Here is a 13,740-nt window from a genome sequence, read left to right as displayed (position 1 = left end):
CTCAAAAAAAAAAAAAAAAGTCAAAACATCAAATTGTATCCTTTGAAAAGTGGATTTTATTTTGCATCAGTTATAGCTCAAAAATTTTACAGAGACTACAGGTGCTATTTGGCAAGACTCTAGGGCACACTCACTCACACAAAGCATTAAAGTTCGCTCTCCTCTGGGTACCGGGTCTCCAAGGCTGAGTTCTTCAAGGGAAACCTCTGCAACCTACATCTCCTGAGCCCAGGAAATCTGGATGAGCACTTCTTTAAGAAAACCTGTACAAAATCGCACACCCCCGAAACAGAGAGGGGAGTGTCCTCCTGAGGGAAGTCATCTGGGTCGTTCCATCAGGAGAACCTCCAGGGACCTGCAGAGGAGGTGCACCGCTTAGCTGTCAGGAGGCTTGGGGCCACCAGTGCTGTCCCCAGAAGCCACTAGGTGGTGTCTGAGAGCAATGCTGGAGCAGGGACAGGGCTGGCTGAAGGGAGCTGAGCCCCTTCCCTCAGTCCCTCCACCCGCTCTCTGTACAGTAATTTGTTTACTGGGCCTCCAGTGGGTCGCGTGTGAAAGGGCCAGAGGGCAGGTGTCCAGGAGGGATAGAGGAGGCAGGAGGACCCAGCACGCGAAGACACTGTCAGCCTGAGCCTTGTTTGCAGAATCCTAGAGCAGCCCCCAGTGGCTCAGAGCAGTTGCTGCCTTTGTAGGGTGATCCCAGTCAGGGTCTCTGAGTGCCCCTGCGTCCACCCCAGAGCACACTGACACCTGCTCCTGACCCCATTCTGACCCACAGTTGCTATATATAACTTTGACTGCCAGTATCACCCCAGGTTTATACCTCTTTAGCAGTGTGACCTGGCACAAATTCATTAGCTGCCTCTTGCTCCAGCTGTAAAGTGAAGTGACTGTCATGGAGTTACCTACCCGTGCTGGAATTGGCTGCTTTCAACAAATCAATGCTTGTCCAGTGCTCAGAAAAAGGTGTGGCACCCAGGAGACACCCAGCATACTAATACTCACCATCACCACCACCATCATCACTACCACCATCATCGTCACCATCACCACCACCACCATCATCAGATCATCACCATCGCCATCACTACTATCACCACCATCATCACCAGCACCATCACCATCATCACCATCACCACCACTACCACCATCACCATCACCACAACTACCACCATCACCATCACATTATCACCACCATCATCACCATCATCATCATATCATCACCATCGCCATTACTATCATCACCACCACCACCACCATCATCACCATCATGATCACCACCATCATCACCATCACCACCACCACCACCATCATCACATCATCACCATCGCCATCACTATCATCACCATCATCACCATCATCATCATATCATCACCATCACCATTACTGTCATCACCACCATCACCACCACCACCACCACCACCATCACAATCATCACCATCACCACCACCACCACCACCATCACATCATCACCATCGCCATCACTATCATCACCACCATCATTACCATCATCATCATATCATCACCATCACCATTACTATCATCACCACCATCACCATCACCACCACCACCACCATCACAATCATCACCATCATCACCACCACCACCATCATCACATCATCACCATCGCCATCACTACCATCACACCACCATCACCAGCACCATCACCATCACCACCACTACCACCATCACCATCACATCACCACCATCATCACCATCATTGTCATATCACCATCGCCGTTACTATCATCACCACCATCATCACATCACCACCATCACCGTCATCACCATCACCGCTACCATCACCACCATCATCACATCACCACCATCACCACCACCATCATCACCATCATCATCACCATCACCATCACCACCATCATTGTCATCATTGTTGTTATGCCCAAGATCACAAGGCTAGGTCTGAATTTGGGGCTGTTGACTCAGGAGGCCACACTGTAGCCACCCCATTCTCACACAGGCCCCTATTCAGGCTGCCTGGGCAGGTGTCTGTGCACAACAGCCCTGGCTCCGCTCTTCAGCCCCTCTGGCAGGCTCACCTCACAGGCAGGTAAACACGTTCTCAGACATGTGGTGGTGCAGGCTGGGAGAGGAGCCTCCCTCCTCCTTCCCAGAGCAGCTGTTTCTTGGCCAAGCAGAGCCCAGGCCAGCCCTAAATGCATTGTGTGTAGAAGGGAACAAGCCCAGAACAAGGAAATCCTCCTTCCAGTCCAGGGAGGTGGGTGTCCGGGTGAGTGGCCGGTCAGGGCCACGGGATGGGCCTTCTCCCAGAGTAAGCCCGAGACTGAGCTACAGCCACCAGCCTCCACACCTGCCCCAGGCAGAACCCACTTTTGGGTGAAGGCTACGACAGCCAGCCTCAGAGTGGGGCTCATGGATTGTGGAGAGAACATGGACCTGGCCGTGAGCTGTCGGGGGATTCCTGGGGCACCGCCTCCTAAGCCATGACTCTGGGCATCCTCTAGTCTTGGAGAGACAGAGGCAGTAACAGCCCCGCCCCAGGCTTGCAGAGTCTCAAGTGAGGTCACAACATGACGGGGAGGCCCAGCTGCCCAGGGGCCCTGGAGACTGTTGCGGCATTTGTCAAGGGACCCTGGGAGTATTGGGCCAGCACACCTTTCCATTTTGTGTCATTCAGTTTTACTTTAACTCACTTTACTATTTTGTTTTTTGAATTTATTTTTCTTGATGAGACTTTATAATTTTTTCATTGAGGGAGAACCTACCCATGAGAAAGTGCCCAGATCCTGAGGGTCCCACGCCTGTGGTCATGGCTGGCACTGGGTCAGAGCCTGGGGGTCCAGGGTACCTTCCCCACCCCCTCCCCGGAGGCTCCTCATGCCCCTTTCCAGGACATGGTGAAGACAGGCAGAGCACTGGGCTGGCCGGGCCTGGGCACTGGGTACTGGGTCCCAGCATGAGTCTCCCTGGAGTACAGGCCAGCCCAGCAGGGAGACCCGGAGAAGTCGGAAACATCCACCAATGTCCTGTCGTTTCCCCACACCTCCTGGGGGCTGGCTGAAGTCTGAGCCAAGTGACAGGAAAAGAGGCACTTCCATCCCAGTGGACACACGGAGGGCTCCCACGCTGGCCGGGCACCAGGCCAACTCAACCAAACTGGTTCAAAGAGAGGAAGCTGAAGGGGAGACCAGAAGCAAGGCCCACTCTGCCTCCAGGCCCGCCTGGGGCAGAGACTGGGGTCTGTCCCCACCCAGGACCTGTAGGCCTATATCCTGACCTGGGCCCAAGCTGACCTCTGACCCCAGTGTAGACGGAGCCCCAGTCCCGGCTCCGGGCCAACTTCTTTTTTATTTTATTTTATTTTTTTTGAGATGAGGTCTCACTCTGTCCCTCAGGCTGGAGTGCAGTGGCACAATCTCGGCTCACTGCAAGCTCCGCCTCCCTGGTTCACGTCATTCTCCTGCCTCAGCATCCCAAGTAGCTGGGACTACAGGCGCCCACCACCACGCCCGGCTAATTTTTTTGTATTTTTAGTAGAGATGGGGTTTCACCGTGTTAGCCAGGATGGTCTCGATCTCTTGACCTAGTGATTCGGCTGCCTCAGACTCCCAAAGTGCTGGGATTACAGGCGTGAGCCACTGCGCCCGGCCTCCAGGCCAACTTCTGACCCCAGGCCCCAGCATTCCGGAGCCAGGGCAGCACCATAATTAAGGCAGAGACCTGGGAACCAGACAGGCCTGTTTCTGGCGTCACCTCCACACACACCCAGCCCTTCTCCTCTCTGAGCCTCAGTTTTCCCATCTGGAGGCAGAACCTTTCCTCCTTAACCCTGGGTGGAGGTGAGGATTTATAAGGAAAGGGACTGCCAGGGACCCCATGGGGGTGCACTATGAAAGGCAGTGTCCAGTCCACACGGGGCGCACGTGCAGACACAGAGAAAGACTAACTTTTACTACTTTTACTTTTGCTGCTGCTTTCCCAGTGAAAATGGGCCACCTTTGGCCGGGTGCAGTGGCTCATGCCTGTAATCCCAGCACTTTGGGAGGCCAAGGCGGGCGGATTACGAGGTCAGGAGATCGAGACCATCCTGGCTAACACGGTGAATCCCCGTCTCTACTAAAAATGCAAAAAATTAGCCGGGCATGGTGGCGGGCGCCTATAGTCCCAGCTACTCGGGAGGCTGAGGCAGAAGAATGGCGTGAACCCGGGAGGCGGAGCTTGCAGTGAGCGGAGATTGCGCCACTGCACTCCAGCCTGGGTGACAGAGCAAGACTCCGTCTCAAAAAAAAAAAAAAAGGAAAGAAAGAAAGAAAAAGAAAATGGGCCGCCTCTGTCTACCTGTGTGTCCAGGAAGGAGCCTGGGACTGGCTCTCAGGGGGCCTAGCTCCTCTTGCCCTCTGGGAAATGTGCAGAATGTCTAAGCCAGCAAGCAGGCAGGGGAAGGGGGTGGCCAGCCAGACGCAGGGCTCCATGGAACAAGGTCCCCAGCGCCAGGGCAGGACAGCAGGGCCTGGAGAGCCATCATCAGCAGGCTCCATCCTTCTACCTGTGAACTGTGGCCTGAGAGGAGCCACCTCCCAGGAGGCCCATGAGGGGTCCTGACCAGCAGCCTGGCACCTGTCAGGGCCCCACAGAGACCCCATGGCAGCCCTGTGGGAAGGGCAGTTTTCAGCCTATTGACAGAGCAGGGACTGAGGCCAAGGGGGACAAAGTCGCTTCCCTGGAGTCGTGGAGGATTCGAGGGCATGCCCAGTGGGAATGGCAGGATTTCGGGCACAGCACGTTGAGAGGCAGCAGTGTAGCGCCCAGCCGGGAGCCTGGGACGGGCCCCAGAGGAAGGCGGCTAGGACTCCTGCTCCGCCCCCACCTCCCCGAGCCCAGCCCAGCCCAGTCACTTCTGAGAGCATCAGGCCTGCTGGATGTGCCTGCATAGCAGAAACAGGCCCAGAGGCAGGGCTTTGTTATGCCTTGAAAGCCTCCGCTGAAAGTGATGGAATCCAAATTCCTGCCCCAGGTGAGTCGCCCAGACTTGTCTTGCTCAGCCTGGCTCTCCCAGCTCAAGGTTCCCAGTCACTCAAGGCTCCCAGTTCTGTGGCCCGGCTGGAGCTCTGAGGCCCTGGAAGGTCTTGTGGGACCCAGCAAGCCCCTGAGGGACAGCCAGGAGGCCTCATCTGCTGGGACTTCTGCAGGTGGCTCCACAGGGCCACAGGGGATGGAGCCTAAGGCAGCCCTGCAAAGGGACCCCAAAGAGGGGATGGGGTTGCACCCCGGGGCCGGCCACTGCATGCCATGCAGACCTCTCAAATGCAGACCTCTCCACTGGCCATGCTGGTGGGAGGCGCCCAGAAGCTGGCAGGGTTCAGGAGGGTTCCTGCCAAGAACCTGGCACCCGGCCTGGGAGGCAGGCAGAGCCGCGGCCCCCACCTCCCTCCTACAGCGCCACCACCTCTCAGCGCTTCCTGGGGCCCCTACCTCAGGGGGCTGCTTTTGCTCACTCCCCTCAGGGGGCCTCACGCCCACCCAGCAGGGAGGCACCATCGTCCCCACTCAACACTTGAAGCCCTCAGACTCTCCCAGGCTCCCAGCCAGGGAGGCGCTGAGCCAAGACTGGGCAAGGAATGGGCCAGGCCCTCCGGCTCCCCAACCATCCTTCCGGCCAGGACACAGGGCAGCCCCTGACTGGCCACTCCCCAGCTTCAGGAGCCTGCACCAGGAGCCAGGAACCGTCTCTGAGCTCTAAGTCGGCATGACGAGGCTACCTGAGAACCAGGATTGATTGATTGATTGATTGATTCACTCCACAAACACAGGTGCTCCTCGACCCCCCGTGAGGTCACGTCCTGATAAACCCGTGGTAAGTTGGAACTACCGACAGCTGAGACGCACTAATACACTTAACCCACGGCACAGCACAGCTGAGCCTTCCTGCCTTATCCACACCAGCACACTTCCATTAGCCTACAGCTAGGCGAAATCATCCCACACGAAACCTCTGTAATAACGCATCAGACACCTCACGTAATTTGTCCAGTGCCATAAGAAAGAGAAAAACAGATCGGTTGTGTGGGCACGTGAAGTATGGTTTCTACCGAACAATTGCAAGTCAGAAGCCGGAACCGCAGAGCACAGAGCACACACCACGTCCAAGCCCCGTGTGGGTACAGGGGCTCCTTGGTGCACGGAACAGACAGGCCTGTGCCCAGGGAACTCGCAGCCTAGGGCAGGGGACAACTGGCATCTCAGGAGGGTCTAGGGCAGTGGGTCTCACCAGGGAGATTCACTCCCCTGGGACACGGGGCTACTCAGAAGATATTTTTGGTTGTCATGACTGGAGGGAAGTGCTTCTGGCGTCTAGGGAGTGGGGGCCAAGGAGCCCCACCTCAGGGCAGTGTCCAGCCAGACTGTTCAACCAGCGCCTGTTCAGGGGCTCTGAAGGGCCATGGCCTGGATGAAGGGGTTCCAGGGGCAGGGCAGCCAGGGAAGGCCTCTCTGAGCAGGGGACTTTCACAGAGCGAGCAGAAACGAGATGGCCCAGTCCCTCTGCAGGTCCCCACAGCCTGGGAAGAGGAGAATCTGAGAGTGCGGCCGCCTGGGGGCAGGCCGAGGCCGGCAGGTCCTGAGGGAGCAGCCGCCTGGTGCCAGGTCTGGGGAATTCCAGGAGGCAAAGCCCTCCTCCAGGCTCCGAGTTCCCAGCGGCCCCTGCCACATTCCTCCACCTGGGTGGGCAGGGGTGCAGGGCTCAGCGCATTCCTGGTGGAGATAGGGAGGCCAGCCAGCGGCCTGCACCAGCCTCCTGTGGGGCCTGGGGAGCCCTGTCCAGGCTCTGCCGAGCTCGGCATATTGGAGCTGAGCCAGTCGGCCTTTGCTGGAACATGCAGGCGGAGGTCGCCTTTTGCCTTTCTGTGTGGGGAGGAGCCACTTGCAGATAAGGCAGGGATTCACCAGCCCTGGGACGGGCGGTGGTTGGGGGGGGAGCAGTGCGGCAGGACACAGCCACACTTCACCTCCAACCCAGCCTTCCCATCTATAAAATGCAGACAAGGGGACGGGGTGTGGCTCACACCTGTAATCCCAGCACTTTGAGAGGCCGAGGCCTGTGGATCACTTGAGGTCAGGAATTCAAGACCAGCCTGGCCAACATGGTGAAACCTTGTCTCTACTAAAAATACAAAAATTAGCCGGGTGTGGTGGCTCACACCTGTAATCCCAGCTACTCAGGAGGCTGAGGCAGGAGAATTGCTTGAATCCAGGAGGCGGAGGTTACAGTGAGCCGGTATCGTGCCACTACACTCCAGCCTGGGTGACAAGAGCAAAACTCCATCAAAAAAAAAAAAAAAAAGAAAGAAAGAAAAGAAAAGAAAACAAGAGCAGGGCCCTCTCCAGAGATGGCAGCCAGCTTAGCACCCGGCCTGAAGTTGGCTCCACGGGCTGCCCGGGTTTCCTGCACAGAGATGGGAGGGAGGCACAGAGGGGCTCAAGGCAAGAAAACACAACCCCCACGTTTTCAGGGGCTAGAGGCGGGGCTGCGCCTCTGACCTCAAGCTGCACAGCAAGCCCTTCGTGGAGCAAGGAGAGGCAGTGGGCACCCGGGCTGACGGGCCCTGCCCTGACCACCAGGAGGCTCCGTGGCAGCCGCGCCCTTGCCCACCATCCCCACTGCCGCTCCGTGGGGTTCTGAGAGAAAGCCCCCGTGGGAGGCCACACACAGACCCCCGACCTGGCTGCCAAGGGTGGTCCAGATCCCTTGCGAGAGGGAGCCTGGGCTCCCAGTGGACCCCAGCACCATCTGTGGAGCGGGAGCCTTCCTTCCAAGTCTCCATGTGTTTACATTCCCCCAGGAAATAGCTCCCCAGAAGAGCTGCAAATATTTTCTTAATGTTGGAACTTGTGGCAAACAGAGGCCTGGAGTGGGCCCACCCACCACTTTGCCCTTCCACACATCGGAGGCCCAGTGGGATGCTGGGGTTACTTCCTCACCTGGCCCACCCCCTCCCCCTCCTGCCAGGGGGTAGGCACTGGGCAGGCACGTGGGTGCCCAGCTGGGGCATCTTCCTGCTGGAGCTGGGGCAGCCAGCCCAGGGGATTTGGTGGCACTGCTGTCCTCCCACCTTTCAGCCTTCCTTTTGTGAAACTGGGGTGACAATAGGTGGAGGTGGCCGAGGTGTTGCTTGGCGCTTTGAATCAATGAAGACCCTCGGGGAGGGGGTCAGGCCCCGGACCTGCCTAGTAACTGAGGCTCCTGGCGACCCTCCCACTCCAGGCTGAGTCAGCGTGTAGGGTTGGGTGTCCTGGGTTTGTCATGGCCCTAAACACAGGCCCACACTTCTCTGTGCATGAGCACAGGTCCAGCTGGCATTGGCAGGCTGTGTGGGTGGCCCACAAGCACCAAAAAGTAACCTGCCTCTACTGACCTCCACCTGAAGACCCCCAGGCACCCGCCCGTCTGAACTGGCCTTGGCAGACCCACTCAGCATCCATGCCCTCCCTGGCTGTTGGTCTCAGCCTCACGCTTCTCCCGCTCCCCCTCCACACTGGTGAGGGGCCAGTGGTCATGGCACACGCCAGGTCTCTGGTCCCTGGGCAGCCTCTCCAAGAGCCCCACCTGTACAGAGTGCTGTTGCTGTCCACGGCCGCTGATGTCTACTGTGTGTGGATGAACCACGGATTCTCTCCCCAGCTCGACTCTGCGAAGGCCTGTTCGGGTCATTTCCACCTGATGCTAACTGGATACCTGGCGCGGCCGTGCACGTTCACTCACCATGAGTGGTCTTGTGTGGCACACGGTGTTTAACGCTTCTCTCTGCAGCTTACCAGGTGTAGAACTGGCCTGGGCCGTGTGCAATCGCTCTTCAATCCTTGAGATTTGACACCTCCAGCGGTTTAATCTAGGGCTCCTGCATGGGGGCGTCCGCGGTCCCTGCAGGGATCACTGCCTGCCAGTTGTTAAGTCTTACTCCTGGATTTCTGGTTCGGTGAGCTACAGAGTGAGGACCTGACGGTGTCGGGCCTCAGGCGGGCATAAAAGGAGGAGGCTGAGTCTGGCACCGGACCCTTGCCTGCCACGCCTGGCGGGGAGGAGACGTGGGTCCCAGGCCGTGGAAGGTGAGGGAGAGGAGGATCGGTCATCGCGGCCACCCATGTCCAGCAAGTCCAACGCTGGACGTCGATGCAGCAGGACACAACGGAGCTTGCCTCTGCCTTGTGTGCTGCGTCTGGGGGGCTGATGTGGGCAGGACATCTCCCTCGTGGATGCCCAAGACATACTGCACTATCTCCGTGAGCTGGGGGCAGCCACATGCCTCCTGGGCGGAGGGCACAAGGACAGAGGGCCCAGCCGTGCTGTGGAGCCAGCACTGTCAGTGTGGACAGTGTGCAGCCTGGAGCCGCCACTCCTGGATCCTGGTTCACTGCCAGAATCTGGACCAGCTCCTGGGCAGGAACTGTGCCTGTTTGTATCCCGCTGTGGCACCAGCCCTAGACTAAGCCAAGCACCACGTCTCGATCCAGTCAAATTAAATAAGTTACCGAGGCTCACAACTGTAAAATCCCCTAGAGACCCTTGATGAGTTTGGCAGGTCCAGCAAGCAAGCAGGGGACACACAAAAGACCAGCAAGAGAGACAAAGATAGAGAGACACAAAGACAAGAGACAGAGACAGAGAGAGGAGACAGGCAAGAAACGGAGAAACAGACAAGAGAGACAGAGGATACGAGACAGAGAGATGGAGACATGAGGCAGAGAATGAGAAGCCTTGAGGGAGAGTCAGGAGAGGGAGGAGTGGGAGGGTGATGCCTCCCTCTGCCCCAGTGGCCCTGGCTAGCCAAGGCACACAGCAGGGGCTGCTGGGCCCCACCAGGGCGCCCGCAGAGGGGATGAAGTTCTGTGGGCATTCATGTGGCTGGAGGCGGCTGACTGTGGGGCCTGGGCGTTGCCCTTGCAGTGTGGGAAAGCCGACCGGGATGAGGGAGGCCTTTGCAGAGCAGCAGGTGTTCCCGTCCATATGGGACCCCCAACCAGATGTCCCATGGGTGAGGGGCCCGGCCAAGCTGGCTGCCTCTGAGGGGCTCTCAGCCTAGGAGGCTGGGTTCATGGGAGACATTTGAGGGTGGGCTCATGGGGGCCCTGGCGCCACCCAGGGCGCAGTCCCAGGTTCCTGCCCGGGCTCTGGCTCTGCCCACTGGGCCCTCCTGGGAAGTCAGATTCCTCCTGGGCTTCGAGGCCTTCTGGCCATATAAGGCCGTCTGTGGGCACCTCCTGGAGAAGCTCAGAGCCCTCACCCCCACCCCGCCCCATCCTCTATGAGAACCAGAGCTCAGCCAGGCAAGGACAGAGGCAGGGGAGGGCCTGCTGGAGCCATGGTCCTGTGGGGGAGGAGGGCACAGGCAGGCCAGACCCCAGGGGCTGAGGCTCAGGGTCCCTAGTCACCCCGCCCAGCATGCTGGGGCACCCCCATTCCACCTGTTTCCCCTGGGGCTCTCCAGGGCTCCCCAGTCTAGGCCTGAGGCAGGCCAGTGGTAAGAAGAGGTGTACAGGGTAGGGGCCGCAGTTAAATAAGATTAAGGTGACACCTGGAAACGTGGATGCTCAGCATCGGGGTGGACGCTGCAGCCGTGTGCCACTGCATGTTTACGTTGGGTGATGCCTTTTCTGGGGCTCCCCACAGATCTGGGGGCAGGAGTCCTGGACTCTGCCTCACACCCCAGCAAGGTGCTGAGAGGTGCCCTGACAGGGGCCCCCACTTGAGGGAGGGGATGGGTTGGGGTCCTGGGAGCCGCCTTGTTACTGGACTGGCCTCTTCCCTGCCAAGCTGTAGGTGGTTAGATACCAGGGAGGTCCCGGGCCCCCTCCCTGGGAGTTCCCAGGGCCCCCCGCTCCTTCCCTCCTAGAGGCTGGCGGGGTGGAAGCTCCCCTACACCCAGCTATACACGCCAAGGCCGGGGCAGGGGCATCCAGGTGGGATCCTGGACTCTGGACTTGCAGTCGCCAGGCAGACCACCCCACAGAGCTCCACGAGGCCCCCCCATTTCTGAGCACCCCAGGTTTGTCTGCTTGTCATGGGGCCGGGCCCACCTGCACAGGGCACCGGTCCAAGTGCTTCTCCTTGCCACTTGGGAATAAAAGGAGCTGGGTGGGCAAGAGGAGCCTCTCGGAGCATATGTGGAGAGCCCAGGAGCCGGGATGCTGACCCTCTCCAGGTCTCCACACTGGGCACCACCTAAGCCTGTCTGTGCCCCCTCTTGCATGGGGGCCCACCTCAAATCCCCTATGTGTGAACCCAGTGGCGGCCTTTGGGTCGGGCCTGCAGGGGTCTTGGGGAGTGGGCAGGCATGAGGCATATGACCCGCATGGGTGACTTGTCTCCTGGAGCACTAAGGTGGTGGCCATGCTCCGGGCATGGTGCCTGGCCTGGAAGGCTCTGAAGAGCCCCAAGTCTGTGGAGGGGCCTCCCCGTGAGTAGTGCCTGGGGTTGTGTGGCCCGTGAGCTGGGCACACACAGCAAGTGGCAGAGGGGCCAGGGGCCGGGCAGCGGTGGGTCATAATCCTCCATTTCTGGTTAGCGTCAACCCAGAGCCTGGCCTCTGTGCCTTCCAACAACCACGTGTCCCAGAGGCCATCAGGAACCCAGTAGTGGCCCAGCTGGGGTCACAGCCAGGGAGGAGAAAGCACCACTCCTTCCAAACGGGCTATTTCCAGGCCCTCTCCAGGCTAGGAATGCCCGACTCTCCCTTGGCCCCATCCTTCTGGCAGTAGGAACCTGTGAACCCTCGGAGACTGGAGGCAGGTGGCAGCCCTGGGGGAAGGTGGGCTCCAGGCCTGGGGCAGGGGTCTGGCTATGGCTCAGGGCCTCCTTGGGCCTCCATTCCTTTGAGGCCAGCCCCCAAGGTCTGCAGTTCTGGGCTGGCTCTTAGAGTAGTCTGTCCCAGCTGAGGGCAGTGGGGGCCTCCTAGGCCAAGAGGCCCAGAAGCTCTCCCAGTCCGCTGGGTTTATGCAATCCTGATGAGTCCTTGTCTTCCCAGCACATGCTGGTCTGTGTCCTTCTCCCAGAGGACTGAGCCAGCCCATGCAAACAGTTCAGAACCAGCCTTGCTGCCTGCTCTCAGCTTCTCAATTTCATGGACAGGGTTGGAGGTTCTTACCGGCCGGCTCCCTGGAAGGGCATCCCAGCAGCCCTGAGAAAGGGACTGTGGCCTCTGATATCCCAAACCACAGCGCTGGCGTTCCTCCAGACCTCATCCCGCTGAGACAACATTCCCAGTTCTAGAGAGGGAGCCACAAGGCCTCACCCGCAGGCCCTGCCCTAGCAGGAGCCCAGCCTCCAGCCCTCCTTCCTGTGCAGCCCTGCACATCCCCCGCTTCCTTTTGAGGGCTTGTCCCGAGGGTGCAGCACCCACTTGGACCCTGGGCTCTGGGACAGGAGGATCTGCAGAGTCATGTGTTAGCGACTGTGGCTGCCTGTGACGCAGCTGAGAGTGGGCAAGGGGGCACCCCATGTCCTCAGCACAGCTGTGTCCCCAGGAGGCTCCCAAGGTCAGGAGTTCAAGACTCACAGCTGAGTCAGATGTGCCTGTGGCCTGGCCCTCAGGGTCCCCCACAGGTGCCTGCACGTGTGGCTGAGTGGGGTGGAGGTTCTTACCGGCTGGCTCCCTCGAAGGGCATCCCAGCAGCCCTGAGAAAGGGACTCTCAGGAATGCCACTGCAGTAGCACCGGGGGCTCCTCAGCGGGCCTTGTCCCAGGGCTGGGGAGGATCTGAGACCCCTTCGCCAGGGCCAGGAGTGCCCCTACATCTCTCGGGCTGCCACTGACCCCTGCCCCCAACCCACCTCCTCTGGGGCTCCGTCGCCCTGGAGCTGGGTGGGCAGGGGCTCCAGATCTTGGATTGTCCCTGGAGGGCAGCCAGAGCCTGGTGGGACAGAGGCTCCTCCACGGCCCTCCCCTGGCGAGCCGCCTCCTTTTACCCTCCCCTCCACTCCCAGACTGGGCAGCTCCCTCCTGTGGATTCAGGACAGAACGTGTTTGGGGGTGTGGTGCTGTCTGACCTGTTGCAGGGAGGAGGACTACGTCAGGGACAGGTGCCCGAAAGATGCCCAGTAAATAGGAGTAAGAAGTGAATGACGGACAGACTTCCTCTCATCTTACTAACTTGCGTGCTCTTGATTGACCCCTGGCCTTTTTGGCCTCAGTTTCCCCATTTGTAAATAGAAGAGGTGCCTGGGCTGCACAGGACTCAGAAAGACAGGAGAGATGCTCGCTGGTCCGTTTGGTGATGACTCACTGGAAGCATGACAAAGACAGCAGGGGGTGGGGGTGGGCAGAGATGAGCTGCCCCTCTCCAACCCCCTGTGTGTAGCCTGGCTGGGACGGCCCCTCAGCCCTCCATACGCTCAGCTCCTGACCCAGCTGCCCCCTCCCCAGTCCGTGCACCAGCAGGCACAGGGTGGGGGCAGAGTGTGGGCTCTTTACCCAGCCCCTTGGCCACATTCTCTTGTCCACTGCACTCCCCGCCTGCCTGCCAGTTGCTCCTGGGGCAGCTGTCTGCCGGGAAGCAGTGAGCCTGGTGATTAACCCTGCTGGTGCTGGCGGCTCCGACTGACACAGCGCATTCTCAGGGCTGGCCCCACCCCCCACCCCGCCCCGCCGGCCAGTGCCCAGGGATGGCAGAGGCCTGGCGGCTTGGCCTGGTCTGGCCGCTAGGGGGCTTAAAGGGCTCCCCCCACCCCCCCATCCCCAACCCCCCCCCTCTCAATCCCACCCCTCCAACC

Source organism: Rhinopithecus bieti, unplaced genomic scaffold (genome assembly GCF_001698545.2).
Source record: "Rhinopithecus bieti isolate Rb0 unplaced genomic scaffold, ASM169854v2 scaffold_12573, whole genome shotgun sequence".
Taxonomy (NCBI): domain Eukaryota; kingdom Metazoa; phylum Chordata; class Mammalia; order Primates; family Cercopithecidae; genus Rhinopithecus; species Rhinopithecus bieti.
This window is presented reverse-complemented; position numbering follows the sequence as displayed.